This window comes from Meles meles, chromosome 4 (genome assembly GCF_922984935.1).
Source record: "Meles meles chromosome 4, mMelMel3.1 paternal haplotype, whole genome shotgun sequence".
In the NCBI taxonomy this organism is placed as follows: domain Eukaryota; kingdom Metazoa; phylum Chordata; class Mammalia; order Carnivora; family Mustelidae; genus Meles; species Meles meles.
This window is the reverse complement of record NC_060069.1, coordinates 91,574,348-91,590,866: the sequence shown is the minus strand read 5'-3', so window position 1 is coordinate 91,590,866 and position 16,519 is coordinate 91,574,348. Positions and strand designations below refer to the sequence as shown.

General features: G+C 37.4%; 2 pseudogenes; one reads left to right on the top strand and one right to left on the bottom strand.

Moving 5' to 3' along the window:
- Window positions 1–5,392: 5,392 nt before the first annotated feature.
- Window positions 5,393–5,824, top strand: LOC123940828 (annotated as a pseudogene).
- Window positions 5,825–15,390: 9,566 nt separating this feature from the next.
- On the bottom strand, window positions 15,391–15,502 carry LOC123941036 (annotated as a pseudogene).
- Between the last annotated feature and the right edge of the window lie 1,017 nt (window positions 15,503–16,519).

The window sequence follows — 16,519 nt, the reverse complement described above, 5'->3', positions numbered from 1 at the left end:
TTTCTTATGGAAAACAGTTGGTTAGCTGGGCAGCTATAATGCACCTTTCCCAATATACTGATTGTCATTTGTAAAGCCAGTCTTTCCCATTTGAAACCATGTCTAAAGGCAAACGATTTAAATAATGATATGCTCTTCTCAGGTCTATATCCCCTAATGATCTGTGTTTACTAATGTAGTTCAAGGGATCTGAAAGGAATTTAAGTTAACGTGAGAAAAGTAAATGGCATTTCTCATCTGCTCCCTTTATTTCACTACAGAAACGAACACAGCAGACTCAATGCATTATTTCCTGAAATGGCTGTTTTCTGATTTGAAATAAATAGATGCTGGCCGGTGGTAAAAAGACCAGTAAAAAGGTCACTTTGAAATCACTGTAGGAAGTGATGAACATTGATAACAGGCTGTAGACCCAGTTGAAATGGAAAGGAAGATGCAGTCTAATGATCTATAAAAGCAATATGGATGTTTCTACAAAATCTTATAGTGAAAACAAGCATGTCATAAACATATATATTGATATGAAAAAGAAGTAATTGGAGAGCTACTGAGATTTCAAAGTGGAGGATATTATAAAAGAAAATATGAATAACTATAAAATACAATGCTAGGGTGAACACTCACCCTGTCAGTAATGTAAGTAACAGAGTTCTTCACTGATAAATGTAAATGGTTGACCAAGATCAATCAGAAAGGAGAAGAGCAACACCACAAAAAAACATGGACTCAAACGGACAAACAACACAGAAATAGAATATCAGTCAAATGATAAATCAAGCAAGAGAGTAAAATAAACTTAATTTGGACATGCACGAGCTCAGACATTGTGCCTCTCACAGGCCTTTTCTGTATATTTACTTACGAGGTATCATAGCTGTTTTAAGAGTCCAAGACATCCAAGAAACAGTCTAACATAGAAGAACAAAAGTCAGGGTAATTCTAAGATGAAAAGCAATTGACGTAAATTAAAATAGAAATTCTCTGGACAGGGGCGCCTGGGTGGTTCAGTCCATTAAACATCTGACTCTTGATTTGGGCTCAGGTCATGATCTCAGGGTCATGAGACTGATCCCTGTGTTAGATTCCATGCTGGGCATGGGGCCTGCTTAAGATTCTCCCTCTCCCTCTGCCCACTCCCTTCCCCCACTTGAGTGCGCTGTCTCTTCAAAAGAAAAAAAGAAATGCTCTAGACTTTCAGAAAAATGCCTTTTAAAAATAGTTTCCTGGGGCACCTGGGTGGCTCAGTCAGTTAAGCATGTGCCTCCAGCTCAGGTCATCATCTGGGGATCCTGGGATCCAGCCCTGCCTCAGGCTCTCTGCTCAGTGGGGAGCCTGCTTTTCCCTCTCCTCCCTCATGCTTTCTCTTGCTATCTCTGTCGCTTTCTCTGTCTCTCTCTCTCTCTCTCTCTCTCAAATAAATAAATAAATAAAATATTTATAAAAATGGGTTCTTTATAACAAATACATGATTAAGTAGCTAGAGTGCCTTAGGCATAAAGTGAAGGTCTCTATCAAGATAGTATACAATAAAACAAATAAGCAAGCAAATGTATTAATAAAGAGTATGTCAAATAAATAAATCCAATCTACTTCCTCCCTGTCTTTCCCTTCTTTTAGAAGGCAACACAGTCTCTAAAAATATTTGAGTAAAGAAATAGACATTTATGTGTGCTCTATACAAATATAAGGATTAAAATAGAGTAAGAAATAGAAATAAATATGAATTTATATCGTTAGCAAAGATTTAGAAGTATAGAAGGAAAGGATGGAACTATAAGTGTCAACTTTTATGGAAGGATAGTTCATGTTTAATGCTGACAGATGAACAACAGATGTACACAGGTAACATTTATACTTCTTGAAATTATCTCAAGTCCTAGAAATAGACTATTTAAAAGTGTCTATGAGGGGCACCTCGGTGGCTCAGTGGGTTAAAGCCTCTGCCTTTGGCTCAGGTCATGATCCCAGGGTCCTGGGATCGAGCCCCGCATCAGGTTCTCTGCTCAGCAGGAAGCCTGCTTCTCCCTCTCTCTGTCTGCCTCTCTGCCTACTTGTGATCTCTCTCTCAAATAAATAAATAAAAATCTTTAAAAAAAATAAAAAATTTTAAAAAAATTGTCTCTGAGTGGAAGGTAGTAAACTTTCATCTTCACGTTATATCCTTTAGAACTGACTGGACTTTATGATCCAGGACATGCATTTCCCTTACGATAAAACAAATTTAAAACAGCAAAATGAAGTTATATCCATAAAGTGCCATTGAGAAAATGATTACAAAACTGAAGAGATTAACACATGATTGCTTTTTACTATTGCTCATGTTTACCCACCAGGGCTCCTGGCCTAATGCTTTCACATTCTCACCCAATGTCATCACCCTTTGTTGTGCTAACGTATAAAGCAACTGTTTTATACATTAACTGTGTAAGTCTGGTCCAGCTCTATCTGCATGAAGAAAGCAGTGACCTCCAGACGACAGATCTCTTTGTGTTTCTTATTGCATTAAAACATTCACAGTAAAGAAGATGTGCCTATTCTGGTGAATCCAAAAATGTTGGAATACTATAGATTTCTTAATAATAAATACATCAGGTATGATGCAGAGAAGGACCAGACAGAAGCTTGCATTAACATTCAGAGAGAGATTTTCTCAGCACTCAATCCATCCTGTAGGACACATTTTTTTTTCCCCCTCTCTGAAGAAGGTTAGGACTTGTTTAAATCAGCCAGCTTCTCCTTTTCCCAGGAGGTAAAAGAAAGGGGGAATAAATTGCAGCTGGACTGTTTCTACATCAAAGAGTATGGGGAAAGTTCTTAAAGAACTTTGTTATGATTATCTTTGCTTAGGAAAAGGTGGAATAAGGCTCATGATAAAGCTGAGAAAATGGTTTGTAAAGCACACTCTTCTGAATGTAAGATGTAGAAGAACTTTTTATGTATATGAATATACACACACACTTATTTCCTTGTGGTATCTCAGAGTTCCATACTTGCCTTCAGAAAACGGCTGAATTAATAATAACAACACAAATGTTCCTGCTTGTGATGAAATCGACTTAGAAACGATAGAATAATTAGGAATGCTGATGTATGTAAGAATCGTGAGGAGGTGGATTCTTGTGCATTGACTGCCACTTGTGCCAGTGACCTAGGTGAGGTCTGTTGTACGAATAGAGCCTCCTCGGGTAACAGGCTGGAACTCCTGCTGTGCACGTTCGTGTATCTAAGCAATGCTAACTCCAGGCGGGATCTGTTGGTTTCTTCCCTGAAACTGAAGAAGCTGTGCAGTGGTTAAGCCCGGTTTCAAGGAAGTTACTAACTATCCTCATTCATCCTAAGTGAACACACTTGGACTGTTAAACTATATGGTGTCTTGGGTTCCAGGATGGTTTTTGTTTTGGGGTTTTCTTTGTTTTTGGTAAGGGAGGGTTGGGGCATTAGACTGATGATCCCTATTTTTTATAAATTAGTTTACCATTTTGCTCTTCCATTCCACTCCTGGTGGTGTTTTGTTTCAACAACTTGAGTGTAATAAGCACTCAATTTGATCATGCCAAAAGTACTCACTGAGGAGTTTCAGGATAAGTGGCAATCCCTTTTGCTATCTGAGGTGCCATTCAGACCCAAGGTGAGAAATCAGATTCTGGAAGCAGCAGAAAGAGGATTGCTATGTATGATGTTGGTGAACCAGGTGCTGATCTTACTGAATATATCAGAGGTATTCTAAAGGGAGTAAATAAAGGTGAAGGATTTTGAAACTGGGAATTCACATGGGACTAATTTTAATTTCCTATGTATTTTACCCTTAAGGAAGTTGAGGCTGTCCAGTACCCATCATGTACTATGTACTATCAACACATGCCTGAAAAATAACTAAATGTATTGGTTACTTTCTAAGCCAGAAGCTTTTAGCAAATAAGCTCTATATTTAATCACCTTATAAGGTAAATGTTATTTATTTGATATGTAAGTTGAAGTGTTGGGTCCCCCAAAAACTGGGTACCCCAATAATGGGTCCGTGATTAAAGGAGCGAGACTGATATAAGGCGAAAGTCAAACAAAGCTTTATTTCGCGCCAAGCATCAAGAATCTAACTGAACGTTCGGGGCCGCACCCGTTACAAGAGAGGGTGACCCTTCTCTTGTTTCACAGACTAGCTTTTAAGGGCAAAGGCCATGCGGTTGGGCCTGGCCACGCACAGGTGGCCAATGAAAATGTAACACACAGGAAACTCCACAGTGATGCTAGGTGACCAATTGAATTACAATTTACCTTAGTAGACATTTGAACTAGCCTATTACACCTTGATTAGGATTGGCGCCAAAAAGGTTCCCAGAGGGCGGGGGTCACTACTCCTTGGTAGCTAAGGAGACAGTATGCAACCCCCCACTGATCGGATGTCTCCACCTGGCCAGACCCACCCTTTTTCTGGGCTTTGTTACCTGGAGCTGGTTTCAGGGACTTGTTTCCAAGTAAATCCCCTGGGGGAAGGGAGGGCAGGGACAGTTTCTAAATAGGTCCTTACAGAAGAAACTGAAGTTCACCCATTATAGGGACATGCTTCAGGTAACACAGTTCCTAAGCATACCTAATCTAAGATTCAGCTAGGTTATCTGACCCTAAAGCCCTTTCTCTTCTCACCATACTGTTCTGGATATCAGATAATATGTGTTTTAACAATGGTGTTTGCATATGATGCCTTTTCCCTCCCTTTGAACTTGTTGTATTATCAACTAGTCTGGGCCATGAAAAGTTAGGATGTGAAGTGTCTGGAAGTCATCAGATTTTAAGGTTTAAATGTATGCATTCTCTGAATGATGGCTCCAGAGGACCTCTGACATTCCTGTTCTCCCACTTGCTTTGCTTATATTAAGAAGTAAGTGGGTGTGATGATGCTGAATCTTAACAAATCTAATTTATACAGCCAGTACTAAGTTAAGTTTATGTTTAAAAAAGTTCAAATAATATTTAAAGGATACAAACCCAAATATGTCATATGCGTATTGTGTTCTTACAGTTGAAATGTTTTGTTTTGTTGTTAATTTGTCATTTAAAAGAATTAAAACCTCATCTTGACAGATATATGTTAATAAGCTCTTCTGCACCTGACCGTTTTAGTAAGTTATTTATTAATCAGTTTATACAGATAACATTTAAAAGTCAAGGTGCATTGCTTATCTCTGCCCCCCACCTCCTCCCCTGAGTGCAGTTTGGCTGCATCCAGCTAACTCAGGGTTCCAGGCTCCTGCTACACTAGTGCCACAGTAGTCTCTCTCCAGCCATAGTCATAATCATCTCCTGGGACCTCATTAGTCATGAGGAGATGTTCTCTGACATCTACAAAATCCGGGAGATCGCCAATGGGCTGTGCCTGGGGGCGGGGGAGGGGGCGATGGTTAGTAAGATAGAGAGTAACATTGTTGACTCACTTCTTGGTGGAAATGTCTCCACTGAAGGCCCCAAGGATGAAGGTGCCAAAAGCACGTAATCATTAGCATTGCTATTATCACGAACCATCATTTGGGCTTCCTGCAAGTGATGGAAACCAGCTTCTCAAAAGAAGCCTCCAAGAAGTACATCAAAGACTATATGAAATCAGTCAAAGGCAAATTTGAAGAACAGAGGCCAGAAGGTGTAAAACCATTTATGACAGGGACCGCAGAACAAATCAAGCACATCTTTGCTAATTTCAAAAACTACCAGTTTATTACTGATGAAGATAGGAATCCAGACGGCATGATTGCTCTGCTGGACTGTCACAAGGATGGTGTGACCCCATATATGATTTTCTTTAAGGATGGTTTAGAAATGGAACAATGTTAACAAATTTGCTTATTACATTGAATGTATCACTTGTTGTCACGATTGGTGTGCTCTTCATCCACACAACACCAGGACTTAGACAAATGGGACTGGTATCCCTTTGAGCTCTTCATTTATTTTTACCTCAATTTATTTGGAGCAGAGGCATAGTTTTTAAGAACAAAAATATGTCATGTCAGTTGTCTACAAATAAAATGCATTTAAGCTACTGAGAGAATGCCTTGTAGTTTAAGACATAGGTAAATCCGTATCATGTAGTCCTGGAGAAACTCAAGCCTGGTTGTAGACTAGTGCTAGAAAGGATAAGATGGCCTGGAGATAACGTCTACAATGAAAACTACTGCTGGGACTGGAATATAAAAAACAAAAGCCAAGAGTCTTAATTCTGAGTTCAAGGAAAGGGAAAGACCATGATCATAGCCAGGCCAACATTTGAAGTGGGTTCCTTACACATTTCATCACCTACAAATGGGAGTAATTAACTCCAGAAGAGATTACCAAAAAAATATAGTGGGAAGGAAAAAAAAAAAAAAGTTGAGGTACATTATGTAGTAAACCCCTGTCTCATAAAAGAATTTCACTAGGAAAATGGATCATCTACCTAGAGGCCTAAGAATTGAAATACTAAACCATCCATTATTTGGAGAGATATTAATGGATTCAAACACTTTCTAGCAAAAGGTATTCTATGTTCAAAAGTCACTCATTTGTATTGACATATTTATAAAATATAATTTTAGTAAAGGTTAATAAATTTATATAGGACTAGTTTTAACAACATATGATTATGTTAGTATGCATGAATTTGATTTTGAATACACTTATATTTCCATTTTTATTGTATGTGGAGACAACTCTTAAAATAATGAAACACCAAAATCATTAATGGAAAAAGTCCCAGTTGCTCCATGAAAATAAGTTAGTTCTTTATTAAATAAATAAATAAATAAATAATCATCCAAAATAGAAGTTTAAATCTTAGCAGTTTATAAGGTTGGTTTTTTTTTTTTAACATATAAGAAACCTGGTGAGAATGACTTGTTTAATATTTATAATCATATTTTAGTTTTAAAAGACTGACACCATATTTTTGAAAAATAGCTACACCATTTTCCAATGAGCAATATAAAAATGTTTCATTCTTCTCGTATCTATGGAAGTTCACATAGATAGTACTTTCTAATATGTAGTATTAAAACCGCAATTGTATAATTTCATGGTGATTTATTTCTAAAAATGTATTTTATCATCTAAATCCTCATTCAGTGACAATTATGAGGAACTGGGATACTATATAAAAGGACTTCAGGTCATTCCATATCAGAAAGCTATAGGTAATTGCCAATAATAAAAATTGTTATTTGTTTAAATTATGAGTTAAGTTGTCAAAGAGATTTGTGAATTCTTACTAAAGAAATCACTGTTCTTAAATGATTTTAAGTGTAAGTGACTTCTATTTTTATGAGGCATTAGCTCAGAAAATCAGACTGCCATTTAATTTTGCTCTGGTGAGCCTATTTTCTTCATTTCATGTCCTTCTTGGGATACATTTTTCTCTGGAATTTTGAAGATTTATTCATGAAGTCCCATTAGCATTAATAGGGGTTGTATAACTCTATCCCCTACACAGCCAGTGGTAAATGAAATCCCTTTGGCATAATTTTCAGGCATTTAAATGAGTCTTGGGCTTTATAAAATACAATTATGGTGCAATGTTACTAATGTAAATACTGAGAAGGTGTGGGAGAGGGAATTAAAGGTGCCCTTTATAATGACACATGAGAGGCCACACTTTCTCAAATTGAAAGACACAATTGAGAGAACTTGTCACATTATCTATCTGATCATCACTAGTTTGGGGAATAGTGCTGTCTGTCATGGAATTAATAGATATTAAATCCAAAATCTTAGTTAACCATCGGATCACACAGCTTTTTTCTTTTTCCTACTGGAAACGATGGCAAAAATTTTTATTGCTGGTATTTAGCTTTTTAATGTGCAGGTATAGTATTTATGGTTTATCTTGCTTGCAAAAGACTATAATTACAGATTTGTTTAATTTGAGTAACCTCTGTGTTAGAAGAGTTACATAATTTCCAGTGAGAAAGTCACAGATAACAATAAGGCATCTGGAAGTGGGGCTAAAAAAAGTTAAGCTCTTAAAATACCAAGGTAGGAACTCTTCTCTGTTCTCAAAACATCTGCTAGTGACCTAATATAAGGTAAAATTGCGTTTCCACCTTGTAAATAAGTACAATGCATATTACTAATAAAATACAGATATTTTAGGAAATCTCACCTTTCACAATTTTTTTTAAATTTATTTATTTATTTTTTTCAGCATAACAGTATTCGTTGTTCTAGCACAACACCCAGTGCTCCAAGCAATACGTGCCCTCCCTATTACCCACCACCTGGTTCCCCCAACCTCCCACCCCTGCCCCTTCAAAACCCTCAGGTTGTCTTTCAGAGTCCATAGTCTCTTATGGTTCGCCTCCCCTTCCAATTTCCCTCAACTTCCTTCTCCTCTCCATCTCCCCAAATCCTCCATGTCCTTTGTTATGCTCCACAAATAAGTGAAACCATATGATACTTGATTCTCTCTGCTTCACTTATTGCACTCAGCATAATCACTTCCAGTCCCATCCATATTGCAACAAAAGTTGGGTATTCATCCTTTCTTTTCTTTTCTTTTTTTTTTTTTTTTTTTATAAACATATAACGTATTTTTATCCCCAGGGGTACAGGTCTGTGAATCACCAGGTTTACACATTTCACAGCACTCACCATAGCACATACCCTCCCCAATGTACATAACCCCACTCCCCTTCTCCCAACCCCACCTCCCTCCAGCAATCCCCAGTTTGTTTTGTGAGATTAAGAGTCACTTATGGTTTGTCTCCCTCCCAATCCCATCTTGTTTCAGTTATTCTTCTCCTACCCCCCTAGCCCCCCATGTTGCATCTCCACGTCCTCATATCAGGGAGATCATATGATAGTTGTCTTTCTCCGATTGACTTATTTCACTAAGCATGATACCCTCTAGTTCCATCCACGTCGTCACAAATGGCAAGATTTCATTTCTTTTGATGGCTGCATAGTATTCCATTGTGTATATATACCACCTCTTCTTTATCCATTCATCTGTTGATGGACATCTAGGTTCTTTCCATAGTTTGGCTATTGTAGACATTGCTGCTATAAACGTTCGGGTACACATGCCCCTTCGGATCACTATGTTTGTATCTTTAGGGTAAATACCCAGTAGTGCAATTGCTGGGTCAAAGGGTAGTTCTATTTTCAACATTTTGAGGAACCTCCATGCTGTTTTCCAGAGTGGTTGCACCAGCTTGCATTCCCACCAACAGTGGAGGAGGGTTCCTCTTTCTCCGCATCCTCGCCAGCATCTCTCATTTCCTGATTTGTTAATTTTAGCCATTCTGACTGGTGTGAGGTGATATCTCATTGTGGTTTTGATTTGTATTTCCCTGATGCCGAAAAGTGTGGAGCACTTTTTCATGTGTCTGTTGGCCATCTGGATGTCTTCTTTGCAGAAATGTCTGTTCATGTCCTCTGCCCATTTCTTGATTGGATTGTTTGTTCTTTGGGTGTTGAGTTTGCTAAGTTCCTTATAGATTTTGGACACTAGCCTTTTATCTGATATGTCATTTGCAAATATCTTCTCCCATTCTGTCAGTTGTCTTTTGGTTTTGTTAACTGTTTCCTTTGCTGTACAAAAGCTTTTGATCTTGATGAAATCCCAATAGTTCATTTTTGCCCTTGCTTCCCTTGCCTTTGGCAATGTTCCTAAGAAGATGTTTCTGCGGCTGAGGTCAAAGAGGTTGCTGCCAGCATTCTCCTCAAGGATTTTGATGGATTCCTTTCTCACATTGAGGTCCTTCATTCATTTTGAGTCTATTTTCGTGTGTGGTGTAAGGAAGTGGTCCAATTTCATTTTTCTGCATGTGGCTGTCCAATTTTCCCAGCACCATTTATTGAAGAGGCTGTCTTTTTTCCATTGGACATTCTTTCCTGCTTTGTCGAAGATTAGTTGACCATAGAGTTGAGGGTCTATTTCTGGGCTCTCTATTCTGTTCCATTGATCTATGTGTCTGTTTTTGTGCCAGTACCATGCTGTCTGGATGATGACAGCTTTGTAATAGAGCTTGAAGTCCGGAATTGTGATGACACGCATTTTGGCTTTCTTTGTCAATATTCCTTTGGCTATTCGAGGTCTTTTCTGGTTCCATGTAAATTTTAGGATTATTTGTTCCATTTCTTTGAAAAAAATGGATGGTATTTTTTTTTCTTTTTTTTCATTTTATTTATTTTTTCAGTGTAACAGTATTCATTCTTTTTGCACAACACCCAGTGCTCCATGCAAAACGTGCCCTCCCCATTACCCACCAAAAAATGGATGGTATTTTGATAGGGATTGCATTAAATGTGTAGATTGCTTTAGGTAGCATAGACATTTTCACAATATTTATTCCTCCAATCCAGGAGCATGGAACATTTTTCCATTTCTTTGTGTCTTCCTCAATTTCTTTCATGAGTACTTTATAGTTTTCTGCATATAGATTCTTAGCCTCTTTGGTTAGGTTTATTCCTAGGTATCTTATAGTTTTGGGTGCAATTGTAAATGGGATTGACTCCTTAATTTCTCTTTCTTCTGTTTTGTTGTTGGTGTACAGAAATGCAACTGATTTCTGTGCATTGATTTTATATCCTGACACTTTACTGAATTCCTGGACAAGTTCTAGCAGTTTTGGGGTGGAGTCTTTTGGGTTTTCCACATATAGTATTATATCATCTGTGAAGAGTGATAGTTTGACTTCTTCTTTGCCAATTTGGATGCCTTTAATTTCTTTTTGTTGTCTGATTGCTGAGGCTAGGACTTCTAGTACTATGTTGAATAGCAGTGGTGATAATGGACATCCCTGCCATGTTCCTGCCCTTAATGGAAAAGCTTTCAGTTTTTCTCCATTGAGAATGATATTTGTGGTGGGTTTTTCATAGATGGCTTTGATAATATTGAGGTATGTGCCCTCTATCCCTACACTTTGAAGAGTATTGATCAGGAAGGGATGCTGTACTTTGTCAAATGATTTTTCAGCATCTATTGAGAGTATCATATGGTTCTTGTTCTTTCTTTTATTAATGTGTTGCATCACATTGATTGATTTGCGGATGTTGAACCAACCTTGCAACCCTGGAATAAATCCCATTTGATCATGGTGAATAATCCTTTTAATGTACTGTTGAATCCTATTGGCTAGTATTTTGTTGAGAATTTTTGCATCTGTATTCATCAAGGATATTGGTCTGTAGTTCTCTTTTTTGGTGGGATCCTTGTCTGGTTTTGGGTTCAAGGTGATGCTGGCCTCATAAAATGAGTTTGGAAGTTTTCCTTCCATTTCTATTTTTTGGAACAGTTTCAGGAGAATAGGAATTAGTTCTTCTTTAAATGTTTGGTAGAATTCCCCTGGGAAGCCATATGGCCCTGGGCTTTTGTTTTTGTTTTTTTGGGGGGGGGCTTTTGTTTGTTTGGAGATTTTTGATGACTGTTTCAATCTCCTTACTGGTTATGGGCCTGTTCAGGTTTTCTATTTCTTCCTGCTTCAGTTGTGGTAGTTTATATGTCTCTACGAATGCATCCATTTCTTCCAGATTGTCCAATTTGTTGGCGTAGAGTTGCTCATAGTATGTTCTTATAATTGTCTCTATTTCTTTGGTGTTAGTTGTGATCTCTCCTCTTTCATTCATGATTTCATTTATTTGGGTCCTTTCTCTTTTCTTTTGGATAAGTCTGGCCAGGGGTTTATCAATCTTATTGATTCTTTCAAAGAACCAGCTCCTTGTTTCATTGATTTTTTCTATTGTTTTTTGGTTTCTATTTCATTGATTTCTGCTCTGATCTTTATGATTTCTCTTCTCCTGCTGGGTTTAGGGTTTCTTTCTTGTTCTCTCTCCAGTTCCTTTAGGTGTAGGGTTAGGTTGTGTACTTGAGACCTTTCTTGTTTCTTGAGAAAGGCTTGTACCGCTATATATTTTCCTCTCAGGACTGCCTTTGCTGTGTCCCACAGATTTTGAACCGTTGTGTTTTCATTATCATTTGTTTCCATGAATTTTTTCAATTCTTCTTTAATTTCCTGGTTGACCCATTCATTCTTTAGAAGGATGCTGTTTAGTCTCCATGTATTTGGGTTCTTTCCAGCTTTCCTCTTGTGATTGAGTTCTAGCTTCAGAGCGTTGTGGTCTGAAAATATGCAGGGAATGATCCCAATCTTTTGATACCGGTTGAGACCTGATTTGTGACCCAGGATGTGATCTATTCTGGAGAATGTTCCATGTGCACTAGAGAAGAATGTGTATTCTGTTGCTTTGGGATGAAATGTTCTGAATATATCTGTGATGTCCATCTGGTCCAGTGTGTCATTTAAGGCCTTTATTTCCTTGTTGATCTTTAACTTGGATGATCTGTCCATTTCAGTGAGGGGAGTGTTAAAGTCCCCTACTATTATTGTATTATTATTGATGTGTTTCTTTGATTTTGTTATTAATTGTTGATATAGTTGGCTGCTCCCACGTTAGGGGCATAGATACTTAAAATTGTTAGATATTCTCGTTGGACAGACCCTTTGAGTAGGATATAGTGTCCTTCCTCATCTCTTATTATAGTCTTTGGCTTAAAATCTAATTGATCTGATATAAGGATTGCCACCCCAGCTTTCTTCTGATGCCCATTAGCATGGTAAATTGTTTTCCACCCCCTCACTTTAAATCTGGAGGCGTCTTCGCGTCTAAAATTAGTTTCTTGTAGGCAACATATTGATGGGGTTTGTTTTTTTATCCATTCTGATACCCTGTGTCTTTTGATTGGGGCATTTAGTCCATTAACATTCAGGGCAACTATTGAGAGATATGAATTTAGTGCCATTATTAGCCTGTAAGGTAACTGTTACTGTATATTGTCTCTGTACCTTTCTGATCTACTACTTTTAGGCTCTCTCTTTGCTTAGTTGACCCCTTTGAATATTTCCTGTAGAGCTGTTTTGGTGTTTGCAAATTCTTTCAGTTTTTGTTTGTCCTGGAAGCTTTTTATTTCTCCTATTTTCAATGATAGCCTAGCTGGATAGAGTATTCTTGGCTGCATGTTTTTCTCGTTTAGTGCTCTGAATATATCATGCCAGCTCTTTCTGGCCTGCCAGGTCTCTGTGGATAAGTCAGCTGCCAATCTAATGTTTTTACCATTGTATGTTACAGACTTTCACCTTTCACAAATTTTACCCCCATCTCATGTCCCTGTTCCTTTGAATCCGCTGGTAGTAATTTGTCTCTAAATCTCCAGGGAATTTTAAAAATATCTTCTGGAGCTCTTTATAAAAGTGAGTCAGGAGTAACCTACTGGTTACTTACAAGTCAGGAAGAAGTAACATGTTACAACAGTTTAGTGAAACTTTCACCCAGCAAGGCAAACAAGAATCTGTATTTGTTTGCATGGAACGAGTTGCACACTGGGGGAAATGAGACCACAGAATCACAGGAATGGGGAAGGTACTAGAAGGGGTAGAGGGAACATCTCTGACCACTACTTCACACTGAGTTTGAAACCAGTTCTGTTTCCGTAGTGGTTGAAGGTTACAATTACAACCCAATCTCACTGATTCAGTTGGGTAATTGCTTTATGGTACTGGACTAGGAGGGATGAGTTTTGGATTCAAAACAGATGTAGAGTAGTGTCCTTTATCTTTACAGAAATAAATGAAACTTTTGGAACTTCATTTTCCTAATCTGATCATTACTGATAGTTATTAACATTGAAAAAGACAATGAATGAGGTGGCAACTAGTTCTTGATCTTCGGCATGTAGTAACCTTCCCTTTGTTTCAAGGCAGAGGGTCTCTGGAACTGATAGCCACCATTATCAACAGTGAAATCTTGTTCTCATATTGTAAGTACAGATTCAAGAGGAAAAGTAGTTTTACTCTGGACACGTACTATGTTTGAATATCTGTTATTTAAACTCAGTTTTATCTCATGAATAACTTTAAATGATTTTATATACATTTTGGTATTTAATGAAAAACTTCAGTTGTTATGGTATCCTTCCCATACATCCTGCCCCACCCTGTGGTGGTTATCACTGCGCTTCCCTACCCAGAGCAGCTGTCTGAGACCATGATATTTTGAATGCAGTTTGAGTCACAGACACCAATAGAAGTACACCAGAAGAGGCCCAGGGTGGTATGAGAAATGTGCATAAAGTGCCACACAATGGTATCATGTCACTTGGTTTCAGATCAGGTAAGCTTAGTCACATTTCACATGAAAAAGTCCTGAAGTTCTGTTAGAGTTATGGTCTTATGTTTATTTTCTCCACTCTGCTCTTCCGAAACCCTTGATGTTTGGAGAAAGCTAAGCTGTCAGCTTCTAAAAGATGAACTGGAGAATGGAGATATTTGTTTCAAGAAATAGGGATTGAATTCTTATTATTTTTCAGAACAAATACAAGGTCTTTGTGTACATTTAATCAGAACAAGTGATGTTTAAGTTGTTTTTAGAGTCCATTCTAAGAAACCCTCTCTGGGTCACACAGGTAACATGGGGAAGAACCAAGATATGGTCAAAGTTCCATTAGGCCATTTCCTGGATATATGTTAATCTCTGCTGAGTCCACTTGCATACGAGAATGGAAACACACACACACACAAACACGCACACACACATTTACTCACCAACATGTGGAAACTTAAGTCACTTAGGATTTGATTATTAGGGCTGGCATAACTTTACCAGTAACATGACCCACACCATTCAAATAAAACACTCCCTCTCTAGAATACATCCTCAAACAAAAGTTCACTTGCTTCTAATACCATGAAGGTTTGCAGGTTGTGCTGTCTCTACCTTAGAGACAGATCGAAAGGACTTGAACAGCATAAATGCTTATGAGAAAAGTCAAATTAATTATCTTGCCAAACCCTTAGTTTCAGTAATACAATTGCAAGGGATTCTCCCATTTTTCTTTTAACTCTTTATGTTATAATTTGTGATTATGAAAGTTCTCATGAATTACTGTGATATTTCAACAGTTGTGTATGACGCCTGGAGAAACATTCCAACATTAAACAACTCAAATCACCCTTAAAGTTAAGTTTATGTAATTCTAAACCAGGGTTCAGCAAACTGTGGTTCACAGGAAAAATCTGGCCTTCTGCCTATGCCTGGAAGTTGGTAACCCAGTCATTTTCATTCATTTATGTACCATCCTTTTGACTTTCATGTTACAAAGACAGAGCTGAGTAGTTTTAACAGAGATGTATGGCCCGAAACCTAAAATTATTACTGCGTGATTTTTTTATAGAAAAAGTTTGGCGGCTCCTGAATGTACATAAAGAGTATTTCTGATTTTTATATTGGCAACTGGATATACAATTAATGTTAGAATCACAGATAGTTTAATCTTTCTGAAATAATTATGTTAATCTAGTCTTAGTTACATGAAATTAAACTTCAGATAATTTTACTTAACTTTTTATTTTCTTCACTTATAATTTCTATATTATCTATGAAATTGAATAGAAATTTTGAATATTTTGGAAGAAAACATTTTAATTAGCAATAATTGCACCTCAGATAAACCTCATTGGCTATGATACTGCCACTACATGAAGCTAGAGGAAAATATTTTAAACATCAAGAATAATTTTGATTTAAAAAAATTTTTAAATTAGCTATATTAATTTTTGATTAATATACATTCAGATTTTTACCCCTCGAATATAGTTACCTTTTATATTTAATTCTTTAAATCACTGAGAATGAGTACAAGTGGAGTCAGAGAGAAATAAAAAATATGCAAGTAAATCCCAGGAAAGAGTAAAAGGTGAAAAGAAAAATAGAAATTTTGACACAATGATGTATTTTATCAAGATGGGAGGTAGAGCATAATTATTAAGGAGCTTGTTGACTTTATTGGTAACTTTGTTTATTTAGGTTTCTAGTATGTGCGTGGGCTTTCACCTGTGCTCTTGTCCAATAAATGCCCTGATCAGTCTGAAGCTGAACAGGAACCAGCTGCTTTGCGGTATCTGGATCTGGAAAAGTCATCCTAATTTTCATTAGCTTGTCTATCTGCTCAAGAGTGAACCAACCCTAATCCTGGCAGGCCTGTTCATCAAAAGGCAGAGAATCTCTTAGCTTCTCATTGACAGTCATACTTGACATTTGGCGCTATCGTCAAAGATATGATTGGTCCTAACACTTCATAGTTTCCTTGTTTTTCCATAATTATGCACCTGCTATTTGGGCAAAGGCAGTGTTATTTTTAGTAACTAGGATTTATACAGCCTTTCTGACTGAAGTGTTAACCTGTGATTGAAAAGTCATGTTTTCGGAGAAAATATGCAATACTATAAAACATTTAGATTAATGTATCTTGTTTCTTAGGAATGCTCTAAAAAGCACATGCAACAGTTTTCTCCAGCAAATGAAATTAAATTTCTGTCTATTCATTTCAGCCTTAGGAGGAAATGACTGGATTCATTTTAACCAAATATAAACGGTGAAATTAAAATACAGGCCATAGTTATTTGCAAAATTTACCCAATTGAGGGAGGGGCACATTGGAAAGCACATCAATAAGACAGGCAGTCATGCTTCAGAAGTGAAACAGAGGTAAGAGAGATCCTTG